Here is a 13,731-nt window from a genome sequence, read left to right as displayed (position 1 = left end):
GTAGCCCTTCGTGGCATCAACAATACTAAAGAATTTAGCATTATGTAGTTGGCTTACTACATCGTCTATCGTCCTAGAGTGGTAGTGCTCTCGCTTTACCCATTTGTTGAGGTCCCTGGGGTACAGGCACACTCATAGCTTTGTTATCTCACCCTTGTCGTTGACTGTCTCGTTCAGGACTACACTGTCGACCCAGTCTGTAGGCTCATTTACTGCTTCTATAACTCCAAGTTCCTCCATGTTGTCAAGTTCGGCTTTGAAACGTTCGCGTAAATGTATAGGTACTGCTCTAGGAGGGTGAACGACCGGCTCTGCTCTTGGGTCCAAGGTGATGTGGTATGGCTTCATTTCAAAGGTACCAATACCTTCAAAACGGTCTTTGTATTCATGTATGAGTCTCTCTTTGGTTAGAGGACGGTTGTCTTGCAACTTTCCTTTTTGCTTGTTGAATGTTTCAATGCTGCAGTTGATTGTAACGAGTCCAAGTTGTTCGCACGTGTTGCATCCAAGCATGGCAGGCCCTTGTACATCTGTTACAGTAAAGGGTACCTTCATAGTATTCCCATTGTAGTGTACGTACAGTTCACATGTACCGATACAACGGATTTCCTGTCCACCATACGCGGTTAGAATATGTGGTGGCCCGAGTACTTTATCTTTCGGTAAAGCGATTATCTTGTCGAAGTCTGTTTTAGACGTAACGTTGGTCTCTGCGCCCGTATCAAGTTTACATGATAACCTTGTCATTTTCTTGTGGAATGGCCGTGTTGTGACGTTAACGGTTGTAATCACTTTGTTGCGACTTGAACTCTGTAACCCGTTGACTTCAAGCGATCCCATAAAGAATCTTTTAAAATCTTCTTCACAGTGTTCAGGACTTGGTTCCTCGTTTATTTCGTGTACTTGTCTGCGCTTGTTACACATCTTACTGAAATGTCCTCGTCTGTGGCAGTAATGACATTCGACACCGCTGGCGGGGCATTTCCGGTTTGCTGTGTGCTGTTCATTCCCGCAACGGTGACACGTGGATTTGGTCGTCGATTTAGTTTCTTTATTCGTAGGGTACTGTTCATACTTGCGTTGATTTTGCGTTTGTCGCTGTGGACCCTTTAGAGCATTTACTTCATGGCTTGCGTTGCTCATCGCGACAAGTTGTTCACGTGTTGCTTCTTCGGTTCGTGCGATTTCCCTCGCTCTCTGGAACGTCAATGAATTTCCCTCTGCAATGCATTTCTTTCTAACAGTCTCATAGCCAGTGCCAAAAACTAGAGTGTCTCTCAGCATTTCATCTCGTAGTTCGACGGGAAATCCACAACTTTGTACGATGAGTTGTGCTTCTGTCAGAAAGACGTCTAGCGGTCTGCCGTTTTGTCTCACATTACGTAAATTAAATCTGTTCAAGATATGGTTTGCTTGTGGCTTAACATGATCCTCAAATCTCTTCCAATATCCATTTATGTCCTTGTGCTCTTCCTCGTCCAATGTCCAAGTGTTGTATAGATCTAGTCCATAGTCTCCTGACCATAACAGTAGGTAGTTAATCCTTTGCTCTTTAGTTTTGCCCTTCAATGGCCCATCAAACATGAGTTCGCATTTCTGTTTAAAACGCTTGAAACGGTTATATAAATCTGGTCCAGACGACCAATCCATCTTTGGGGCTTTGAAGCCTGAAAGATCTCCCATTCTCGTACTGGATTTGCTGAACAATACGATGTAAATACTAATGAATACGATGATGCGTGGCGGCGACTTGAAAATTGACCTCGGTGTTATTGTTGTGTAATCCCTGGGTGTAATCTCTCGAAGACTTGGCTTTACGAATAGGTTCTTCGAAGTAAGTTAACTGATCCCGGTTCTGACATCCATGTGATAGTCTTCGGTTGGTTATGTCTCGATTTATTTGTTTATCTTGACTCTATACTACATGTATTGAACAGTACGCGAACTGATATATATCTGGCGTACATGTGTATATATATATACGATTACAATCATGTGATTAACTATAACGTAACTAGTTAAACAAAGATGCATTGTCACACAATATCATATAATGTTACAAGAAGGACTAGCGTCCGAAACGTCAGTAAGTTGTTTCATCTTTTCACGGTGTATAATTTACCTTTTCATCATTACTGTTTCATTAGAAACACCGACGCAGCTCACACTAGTTTTTAGCTAGTTATATCTTTCCATTATATTATTGCTTCCCAGAGCCTCCACTCAAAATATTTGGTGCTTGACCACTCAACCAAATTTAATTGACGAAGTTGGCCATTGCGACATCATATGCCAAACATTATACTGTGTTTTTGTCGAGTAAGAAAGCACAAGCTATTCAATTTCCACAAGGAAATTTGCTTCTAGGTAAGAAATCCATTTATTAGCGATAGTTTAGTTTGAATATCAAAGTTCAAATGGTTTAGCTTTTGCTCAAGATGACATAACAACATGTATTTCCGCCTTGATATTGTGTGTTTTCACTTCTAGAATACCGAAGAAAACCAACCAAGGCATCTAGTTAGAGGTGCTTAAAGTTAAACTGAACATCTTGGAGTGAAGGTAAGATGTGTTTGAGGTCTCGCCGGGTTTAGTCCTTGATTCAAGCACTGAAAGAACCATGTATTTTATGTATTTTATTTCGAGCATGTTGAGAGTGATTTCACAGCTCAGGCTACCATGCCAATTAACGCCATAGTAAGATATTTGCGAAGGAAAAATGTAGATAATCCCTCGAACACAGAAGAGAAAACGAACAAAGAAGATTAAATTAATGGGATTCAACAGTGGCAAATCTTAGAATTCAGTCAATTTCGAAATTCAGGAAATATTCAGGAGAAAAACCCTTGAAGCACAGTAGAAAATCAACAATCAACTCTACACAAACTGAAAAGCGAGACCGGGAACTAATAATAAATAGATAACAATAATATTAATAAATTATATTTAGTAATATGGCGTTGTTCTTCTTTATTCATTGTTTTATATACTATAATAGTGCTAGTCGGCATTGATCTTCATATTTCTCTGTGCTTAGTTTTAATAATAACGATCTTACGTTAGTTCTAATGATATCTCGATAGATTGTTAACCTGTCATAATTTGAAAAGTTCAGCTTAATCGCACACCGTAGAAGCTGTTTGGCATAAAAAATGACAGTATAATCATCCATGCATTCTCCATAGCTTGCACTGGAAGACTTATGGTAACTGATAAATCATAACATATCTGATTGTTGTATTCTTGATTATTGAATGCAGTTCATACGAGTAAATCTGTGGAAACAGTTTAAAATGGCTTCACTATTTCAGAGTACTTTTATTAACCAAAGTATGCTTTTGAAAATAAAAAACGCTTTGCCAAGCTAACTACATGTCATGCATCAGGTCAGAGACGAAACATCGTAATAGAGTATTAAGATTTTGGACAAATGGATCTAAATTGAAATTATTTTTTATACAAAAAGTGTCTTTTTTCTTTTTTCTTTTTCTTTTTTCTTTTTTCCTTTCATTCTCAATTTATATTCGATTGGTTTTTTTTATCTGACGCCATGGGGTCATACAGTGGGGGCGTTGGCAGAATATTCCTGAATTATTTTTATACAAAGTGAACGCATTATAATGCGCAAATCAGAAAGCAAAGGGTAACGCTAGGAAACGCAATGTGAATCATAGTCTGGCAATGACGAGTCCTTGGAGTGACCGTGTCCGTGTTTATGCCGTGTTTCGGGTACATTTGCCCAAACTCGACCTTTCTTGTATTCCGAGCATCTTTTTTATTCGAGTGAAGCGAGAATTTGACGATCGTAGCGAGTGAGAGACAAAGTCGCGAGTGGTCGACTTGTCTTTCTTGCAGGAAATTCAATTTGCGTTTCCAGCCATTACCGAATTTGATACCAGGAGTATTGTTTTCAGAAGGCGGAGCCAAATGATTTTAGTTTTTGCTTATTTGTCAGTGGCTCATGCAATATCCGATGGCAGAGCCACAAAAACATGGTTGATAATAATGGTTGATAGAACTGTTATGGGACGACCGCTCGCTCTCGCTCTGAGCTTCGGGATCTTTACTCTACTATCTCTGTGTTGAACTTATTTCATAAGCTGTATTTACAATAATTCTATGATCTCTAATCAATGTGAGAATATCGTTGAACCATGATTGGCTAAAAGAATAAGTAAATTCCTAAGTATGATATTCTAATGAGGAGTAGTACGAGTGAAAATCTTGGAATTAAACATAGCTTAAACTAAAGTTAATATATGAATATATTGTAAATGTGTATGAAAGGCTAAACGAATATTTCTATCAAGGAATACTTAAGGAGGAAGTATGGTCGAGTGGTCATAGCGTCGGTTTCGCAATCCGTTGGTGCCGAGTTCGATTCTCGCTGTGGCCACAAGCTGAAACTGTATTTGTCCTGGTTTTTGATTAGTTCAAATTCATTTTCTCGACCATGCTTGTAAATAGAAGAGATAAATACATTGAGACGTAAATAAAGTGGATTTATTTATTTTCAATTTATTTATCATAAGGTTTAAAAGATTTGTGCGAAAATAACTGAGCAAAGGGGTAAAAGGTGTGTAGGGCGTAACCACAGGTACCAATGCTAATGGGAGGAGCTAAGAAGTTTACTTGTGAATTCAATGAATACCATTATCTAAACTTGTGCGTGATGTTAGCCTTGCTGAAATCTTGATACTTTTACATATCTAATAGCTAATTACATAGCTAATTGATCATTCTTTATCTTGTTTTCATACGATAAGCAATAGTAATTAGAAAACTGATGTCTATCTTAGTCTGTAACAACATTCGTTTTCTCTCTAATAACATAACTCCAGCTAAGACTGTTGAACAATCGAACACGAAATAATCTGACTAATATATCGAGGGTAGCTCCGGGGTTGATTCAAAACAATGATGCCATTATGTTATTGCTTCCCACAGCCTCCACTCAAAATATTTGGTGCTTGACCACTCAACCAAATTTAATTGACGAAGTTGGCCATTGTGACATCGTATGCCAAACATTATACTGTGTTTTTGTCGAGAAAAAAGCACAAGAGAATTTACTTCCAGGTAAGAAATCCATATATTAGCGATAGTTGAGTTTGATATCAAAGTTCAAATGGTTTAGATTTTGCTCAAGATGAGATAACAACATGTATTTCCGCCTTGATATTGTGTGTTTTCACTTCTAGAATACCGAAGAAAACCAACCAAGGCGTCTAGTTAGAGGTGCTTAGAGTTTAACTGAATACCTTGAAGTGAAGGTAAGATGTGTTTGGGGTGTCGCCGGATTTAGTCCTTGATACAAGCATTGAAAGAACCATGTATTTTATGTATTTTATTTCGAGCATGTTGAGAGTGATTTCACAGCTCAGGCTACCATGCAAATTAACGCCATAGTGAGATATTTGTGAAGGAAAAACGTAGATAAACCTTCAAACAGAGAAGAGAAAACGAACCAAAAAGAAACTATACTAAAAAGAATTAAATATACCACAACAAGATAAAGAAAAGGGACAAAATTCAGGAGAAAATTAACAAACAACTCTACACAAACTGAAACCCGAGACCGAAAATCAATAATAAATAGATACTGACAATAATAGTAATAAATTATATTTAGTAATATGGCGTTGTTCTTCTTTATTCATTGTTTTATACACTATAATAGTGCTAGTCAGCATTGATCTTCATATTCATCTGTGCTTAGTTTTAATAATAATGATCTTACGTTAGTTCTAATGATTTCTTGATAGATTGTTTAACCTCTCATAATTTGAAAAGTTCAGCCTAATCGCACACCGTAGCAACTCTTTTGCATAAAAAAATGACAGTATAATCATCCATGCATTCTCCATAGCTTGCACTGGAAGCCTTATGGTAATTCGGATAAATCATAACATATTTGATTCTTGTATTCTTGATTATTGAATGCAGTTCATACAAGAAAATCTGTGGAAACAGTTTAAAATGGCTTCACTATTTCAGAGTACTTTTATTAACCAAAGTATGCTTTTGAAAATAAAAAACGCTTTGCCAAGCTAACTACATGTCATGCATCAGGTCAGAGACGAAACATCGTAATAGATTATTAAGATTTTGGACAAATGGATCTAAATTGAAATTATTTTTTATACAAAAAGTGTCTTTTTTCTTTTTTCTTTTTTCTTTTTTCCTTTCATTCTCAATTTATATTCGATTGGTTTTTTTATCTGACGCCATGGGGTCATACAGTGGGGGCGTTGGCAGAATATTCCTGAATTATTTTTATACAAAGTGAATTATAATGCGCAAATCAGAAAGCAAAGGGTAACGCTAGGAAACGCAATGTGAATCATAGTCTGGCAATGACGAGTCCTTGGAGTGACCGTGTCCGTGTTTATGCCGTGTTTCGGGTACATTTGCCCAAACTCGACCTTTCTTGTATTCCGAGCAGTTTTTTTATTCGAGTGAAGCGAGAATTTGAAGATCGTAGCGAGTGAAAGACGAAGTCGCGAGTGGTCGACTTGTCTTTCTTGCATGAAATTCAATTTGCGTTTCCAGCCATTAATACCGAATTTGATACCAGGAGTATTGTATTAAGGAGGCGGAGCCAAATGATTTTAGTTTTTGCTTGTTTGTCAGTGGCTCCATGCAATATCCGATGGCAGAGCCACAAGAACATGGTTGATAATAATGATTGATAGAACTGTTATGGGACGACCGCTCGCTCTCTGTCTGAGCTTCGGGATCTTTACTCTACTCTCTGTGTTGAACTTATTTCACAAGCTGTATTTATAATAATTCTATGACAGGTTTTAGTCTATAATCAATGTGTATGATATTCTAATGAGGAGTAGTACGAGTGAAAATCTTGGAATTAAACATAGATTAAACTAAAGTTAATATATGAATATATTGTAAATGTGTAGGAAAGGCTTCAGGAATATTTCTATCAAGGAATACTTAAGGAGTAAGCATGGTCGAGTGGTCATAGCGTCGGTTTCGGTTCGAGTCCCGCCGTGGCGACTACCTGAGACTGTATTTGTCCTGATTCCTGATTAGTTCAAATTCAGTTTCTCGACCATGCTTATAAATAGCCAACTGCATTGCTTCCTTGCCAGTTGGGATTTTTTTAGCAGTATTAAGTTTCTATGTAATATATACAGTATGAGTGGCCGTGTTGATCAGATATGCAACCACGAGGCGTAGCCGAGTGATTGTATATCTGATACAACACGGACGCGAATACTGTATATGACTTATCAAACGTCTAGGGTACTTCCTTTGTGTTTTACTAAATTTTCAAAATTAAAGTGAATTTGGGCAAGAAAATCCAACTTAAAGTTTATGCAAATGAACACAGTTTTGTATCAGATTTACAACACTCTTCACGGTCGTGATTTCTGTTGTGTTTTCCTCATGAATTATTAATGAGTTTGATAATTATCTATTTCAGTTTCTAATTTGTCTCCCCAATTACCTCCGAAAGCAAATACATTGAGACATAAATAAAGTGGATTTATTTATGTATATTTTATTTATCATAAGGTTTAAAAGAATAGTGCTAAAATAACTGAGCAAAGGGGTAAAAGGTGTGTAGGGCGTAACCACAGGTACCAATGCTAATGGGAGGAGCTAAGGTTTACTTGTGAATTCAATGCATACCATTATCTAAACTTGTGCGTGATGCTAGCCTTGCTGAAATCTTGATACTTTTACATATCTAATAGCTAATTACATAGCTAATTGATCATTCTTTATCTTGTTTTCATACGATAAGCAATAGTAATTAGAAAACTGATGTCTATCTTAGTCTGTAAAAACATTCGTTTTCTCTCTAATAATATAACTCCAACTAAGACTGTTGAACAATCGAACACGAAATAATCTGAATATCTCAAGGCTAGCTCCGGGGTTGGTTCAAAACAATGATGCCATTCTATTATTGCTTCCCACAGCCTCCACTCAAAATATTTGGTGCTTGACCACTCAACCGAATTTAATTGACGAAGTTGGCTATTGCGACATCATATGCCAAACATTATACTGTGTTTTTGTCGAGAAAAAAGCACAAGAGAATTTACTTCCAGGTAAGAAATCCATTTATTAGCGATAGTTTAGTTTGAATATCAAAGTTCAAATGGTTTAGATTTTGCTCAAGATGACATAACAACATGTATTTCCGCCTTGATATTGTGTTTTCACTTCTAGAATACCGAAGAAAACCAACCAAGACGTCTAGTTAGAGGTGCTTAGAGTTTAACTGAATACCTTGAAGTGAAGGTAAGATGTGTTTGGGGTGTCGCCGGGTTTAGTCCTTGATTCAAGCATTGAAAGAACCATGTATTTTATGTATTTTATTTCGAGCATGTTGAGAGTGATTTCACAGCTCAGGCTACCATGCAAATTAACGCCATAGTAAGATATTTGCGAAGGAAAACGTAGATAAACCCTCGAACACAGAAGAGAAAACGAACCAACAAGAAATTATACTAAAAAGAATTAAATATACCACAACGAGACAAAGAAAAGGAACAAAATTCATTAAAGAATGGTAGGAACTTGTGGATAAATTGAATCACCAGAAGAGAAAACGAACCAACAAGAAATTATACTAAAAAGAATTAAATATACCACAACGAGACAAAGAAAAGGAACAAAATTCATTAAAGAATGGTAGGAACTTGTGGATAAATTGAATCACCAGAAGAGAAAACGAACCAACAAGAAATTATACTAAAAAGAATTAAATATACCACAAAGAGACAAAGAAAAGGAACAACATTCAGGAGAAAATTAACAAACAACTCTACACAAACTGAAACCCGAGACCGAAAACCAATAATAAATAGATAACAATAATAGTAATAAATTATATTTAGTAATATGGCGTTGTTCTTCTTTATTCATTGTTTTATACGCTATAATAGTGCTAGTCGGCATTGATCTTCATATTTCTCTGTGCTTAGTTTTGATAATAATGATCTTACGTTAGTTCTAATGATATCTTGGTAGATTGTTAACCTGTCATAATTTGAAAATTTCAGCCTAATCGCACACCGTAGCAACTCTTTTGCATAAAAAATTACAGAAATATCAGCCATGCATTCTCCATAGCTTGCACTGGAAGACTTATGGTAACGGATAAATTATAACATATTTGATTCTTGTATTCTTGATTACTGAATGCAGTTCTTACAAGGAAATCTGTGGAAACAGTTCGAAATAGCATCACTATTTCAGAGTACTATTCTTAACCAAAGTATGCTTTTGAAAATAGAAAACGCTTAGCCAAGGTATTTACATGTCATGCATCAGGTCAGAGACAAAACATCGTAACAGATTATTGAGATTTTGGACAAATGGATCTAAATCGAAGTTATTTTTTTATACAACAAGTAGAGTCTTTTTTCTTCTTTTTTCTTTCTTTCTTTCTTTCTTTCTTTCTTTCTTTCTTTCTTTCTTTCTTTCTTTCTTTCTTTCTTTCTTTCTTTTCTTTTTTTTTTCTTTCTTTTTTTTCTTCATTTTTTTGCATTGTCGATTTATATTCGATTGTATTTTTTTCTGACGCCTTGGGGTCATACGGCGGGGGTGCTGACAGAATATTCCGGAATTAGAAATTTATTTTTAATTTATTTTTCATAAGTTTTAAAAGAATAGTGCTAAAATGACTGAGCAAAGGGGTAAAAGGTGTGTAGGGCGTAACCACAGGTACCAATGCTAATGGGAGGAGCTAAGAGGTTTACTTGTGAATTCAATGCATACCATTATCTAAACTTGTGCGTGATGCTAACCTTGCTGAAATCTTATATCGATACTTTTACATAGGCAATTGATCATTTTTTATCTTGTTTTCATACGATAAGCAATAGTAATTAGAAAACTGATGTCTATTTTAGTCTGTAAAAACATTCGTTTTCTCTCTAATAATATAACTCCAACTAAGACTGTTGAACAATCGAACACGAAATAATCTGAATATCTCAAGGCTAGCTCCGGGGTCGATTCAAAACAATGATGCCATTCTATTATTGCTTCCCAGAGCCTCCACTCAAAATATTTGGTGCTTGACCACTCAACCGAATTTAATTGACGAAGTTGGCTATTGCGACATCATATGCCAAACATTATACTGTGTTTTTGTCGAGAAAAAAGCACAAGAGAATTTACTTCCAGGTAAGAAATCCATTTATTAGCGATAGTTTAGTTTGAATATCAAAGTTCAAATGGTTTAGATTTTGCTCAAGATGACATAACAACATGTATTTCCGCCTTGATATTGTGTTTTCACTTCTAGAATACCGAAGAAAACCAACCAAGACGTCTAGTTAGAGGTGCTTAGAGTTTAACTGAATACCTTGAAGTGAAGGTAAGATGTGTTTGGGGTGTCGCCGGGTTTAGTCCTTGATTCAAGCATTGAAAGAACCATGTATTTTATGTATTTTATTTCGAGCATGTTGAGAGTGATTTCACAGCTCAGGCTACCATGCAAATTAACGCCATAGTAAGATATTTGCGAAGGAAAACGTAGATAAACCCTCGAACACAGAAGAGAAAACGAACCAACAAGAAATTATACTAAAAAGAATTAAATATACCACAACGAGACAAAGAAAAGGAACAAAATTCATTAAAGAATGGTAGGAACTTGTGGATAAATTGAATCACCAGAAGAGAAAACGAACCAACAAGAAATTATACTAAAAAGAATTAAATATACCACAACGAGACAAAGAAAAGGAACAAAATTCATTAAAGAATGGTAGGAACTTGTGGATAAATTGAATCACCAGAAGAGAAAACGAACCAACAAGAAATTATACTAAAAAGAATTAAATATACCACAAAGAGACAAAGAAAAGGAACAACATTCAGGAGAAAATTAACAAACAACTCTACACAAACTGAAACCCGAGACCGAAAACCAATAATAAATAGATAACAATAATAGTAATAAATTATATTTAGTAATATGGCGTTGTTCTTCTTTATTCATTGTTTTATACGCTATAATAGTGCTAGTCGGCATTGATCTTCATATTTCTCTGTGCTTAGTTTTGATAATAATGATCTTACGTTAGTTCTAATGATATCTTGGTAGATTGTTAACCTGTCATAATTTGAAAATTTCAGCCTAATCGCACACCGTAGCAACTCTTTTGCATAAAAAATTACAGAAATATCAGCCATGCATTCTCCATAGCTTGCACTGGAAGACTTATGGTAACGGATAAATTATAACATATTTGATTCTTGTATTCTTGATTACTGAATGCAGTTCTTACAAGGAAATCTGTGGAAACAGTTCGAAATAGCATCACTATTTCAGAGTACTATTCTTAACCAAAGTATGCTTTTGAAAATAGAAAACGCTTAGCCAAGGTATTTACATGTCATGCATCAGGTCAGAGACAAAACATCGTAACAGATTATTGAGATTTTGGACAAATGGATCTAAATCGAAGTTATTTTTTTATACAACAAGTAGAGTCTTTTTTCTTCTTTTTTCTTTCTTTCTTTCTTTCTTTCTTTCTTTCTTTCTTTCTTTCTTTCTTTCTTTCTTTCTTTCTTTCTTTCTTTCTTTCTTTCTTTCTTTCTTTCTTTCTTTCTTTCTTTTCTTTTTTTTTTTTCTTTCCTTTTTTTCTTCATTTTTTTGCATTGTCGATTTATATTCGATTGTATTTTTTTCTGACGCCTTGGGGTCATACGGCGGGGGTGCTGACAGAATATTCCGGAATTAGAAATTTATTTTTAATTTATTTTTCATAAGTTTTAAAAGAATAGTGCTAAAATGACTGAGCAAAGGGGTAAAAGGTGTGTAGGGCGTAACCACAGGTACCAATGCTAATGGGAGGAGCTAAGAGGTTTACTTGTGAATTCAATGCATACCATTATCTAAACTTGTGCGTGATGCTAACCTTGCTGAAATCTTATATCGATACTTTTACATAGGCAATTGATCATTTTTTATCTTGTTTTCATACGATAAGCAATAGTAATTAGAAAACTGATGTCTATTTTAGTCTGTAAAAACATTCGTTTTCTCTCTAATAATATAACTCCAACTAAGACTGTTGAACAATCGAACACGAAATAATCTGAATATCTCAAGGCTAGCTCCGGGGTCGATTCAAAACAATGATGCCATTCTATTATTGCTTCCCAGAGCCTCCACTCAAAATATTTGGTGCTTGACCACTCAACCAAATTTAATTGATGAAGTTGGCCATTGCGACATCTAACGCGAATGAAGCGATTTCGAATGTCATTCTTTTTCCAGCTCCTGTAGTTTCCTTTATATATATATATATATATATATAGTAGAGAATATTATTATTTCTATTGCTACACATGGGTTAATACCAGCTTTTACCAATGGTACTAGCTGATCCATTTTTGTAAGGTAAAATAAAGCAGTTATTATTATTATTATAAAAACATCTCTGCGCGAAAGATACGCTTTGTTACTGGTAGTCTTTGAAAATATGGTAGCCATATCAATTAGCCTCAGATATTGATCTCATGTTGACATCGTTGTGTTGACAGATACGGATGGAGATAATCTTACCAATCTTACATTGTGATTGACAGCTATAATTTTGAGCATTGTGATTGGCAGTAATTTTGAGCATTGTGATTGGCTGTCATTTTGAGCATTGTGATTGGCTGTAATTTGGAGCATTGTGATTGGCTGTAATTTGGAGCATTGTGATTGGCTGTAATTTACCGACTGATTTTTGGCTTGGTAAATTTGGCGGGAAGCAAGAACGAATAGTCCATCGTACCCGAGTCAAAATACAAAAAAGCGGCGGGCTTTGCGAAAATCTGTGTTTCGGGCATTAGATTTAATGTAAATTGAAGAGTAAATACTCGCGCTATGTGATTGGTCATGCTGTAACGTCATGAGGGCGTGTCCCTCATAAGGATTAACATATATACATTTTGTAATTCTAGTATTGATTTCAGTTGTCACGAGTTATCAAAGAGTATTCATCTAGGTTAGTTAATCGTATTGTAATGGTCATGGCGTATTAAAATGTAGAGTACAGTATTCCACTCGGTGTGTGTTACCGCTAGTCACAGGGACACAACACTGGCATATGCTTTGCAGTGTTACGACTGTTTTCGTGCCACCAGCTGTTTACAGTCATACGAAAACTCCTCTAACAACCAGTTGTGTGTAACAGTTGTAGAGAGTTGTAGATCCGTTACAAAACGAAACTAAAATTTTTAGAAAATTTTCCGGTTACCCACAGGACAAGGAAAGTCTCTTATTTTCGAAATAGCAATGACATAAAAGGACATTCTTAACGAGCTAGTGGGCTTGGGTGCTCTTTCAGGTCAAACGGAGTTTAAAAGGCTGTTAATTAGACAAGTAGTGGTAAAGATGAAACAAGTGAAATACAGTTAATAGGACTTTTTTAGTTTTTTTCCCGATCATTTACTCTCGTATGAAGACGCCTCAAAAATGTTCGTCCACAGGACCATTTTCGACATCGTTTAATTTAATTTCGATTGTTTTAAATCTTTCCAAATCTAAGCGATGTAACTGTTCAGTTAATATATTTAATGTATGTATACAATTATGATATGTAAGAAGAAACTACAATGGAGTGATTATAAAAAGAAATTCTCATAAATTGTCCTTGGTTGATTCGTACTTGGTTATTTGTTGACTAGGATTCTATTGTTATTGCAGATGGCCGCAGCACAGGAGTTTTCCACAGAAGAACTTAACTA

The 13,731-nt window shown here is 35.6% G+C and overlaps 1 protein-coding gene across 4 annotated transcripts in view; it reads left to right on the top strand.

The window, feature by feature from the left end:
* LOC116287758 (uncharacterized) overlaps window positions 1-13,731 on the top strand; it is a 92,475-nt gene that overhangs the window by 31,187 nt on the left and 47,557 nt on the right. For 2 of the 4 annotated variants that reach the window (XM_089027346.1, XM_089027345.1), the window contains exons 6-13: window positions 2,215-2,367; window positions 2,491-2,562; window positions 4,948-5,079; window positions 5,202-5,273; window positions 7,950-8,081; window positions 8,203-8,274; window positions 10,034-10,167; window positions 10,289-10,360. The gene's annotated coding sequence lies outside the window, so the exon portion shown is untranslated. Of the gene's footprint in view, window positions 1-2,049; window positions 2,087-2,214; window positions 2,368-2,490; window positions 2,563-4,947; window positions 5,080-5,201; window positions 5,274-7,949; window positions 8,082-8,202; window positions 8,275-10,033; window positions 10,168-10,288; window positions 10,361-13,731 lie in introns of those variants that run through there. The other 2 variants (XM_089027347.1, XM_089027348.1) reach the window with 2 other exon arrangements.

Source organism: Actinia tenebrosa, unplaced genomic scaffold (genome assembly GCF_029948245.1).
Source record: "Actinia tenebrosa isolate PJP-AT-01 unplaced genomic scaffold, QUT_ActTen_1.0 PGA_scaffold11__36_contigs__length_13525064, whole genome shotgun sequence".
Lineage (NCBI taxonomy): Eukaryota > Metazoa > Cnidaria > Anthozoa > Actiniaria > Actiniidae > Actinia > Actinia tenebrosa.
Note: the sequence above shows the minus strand (reverse complement) of the source record. Positions and strands in the feature narration are given on the sequence as shown.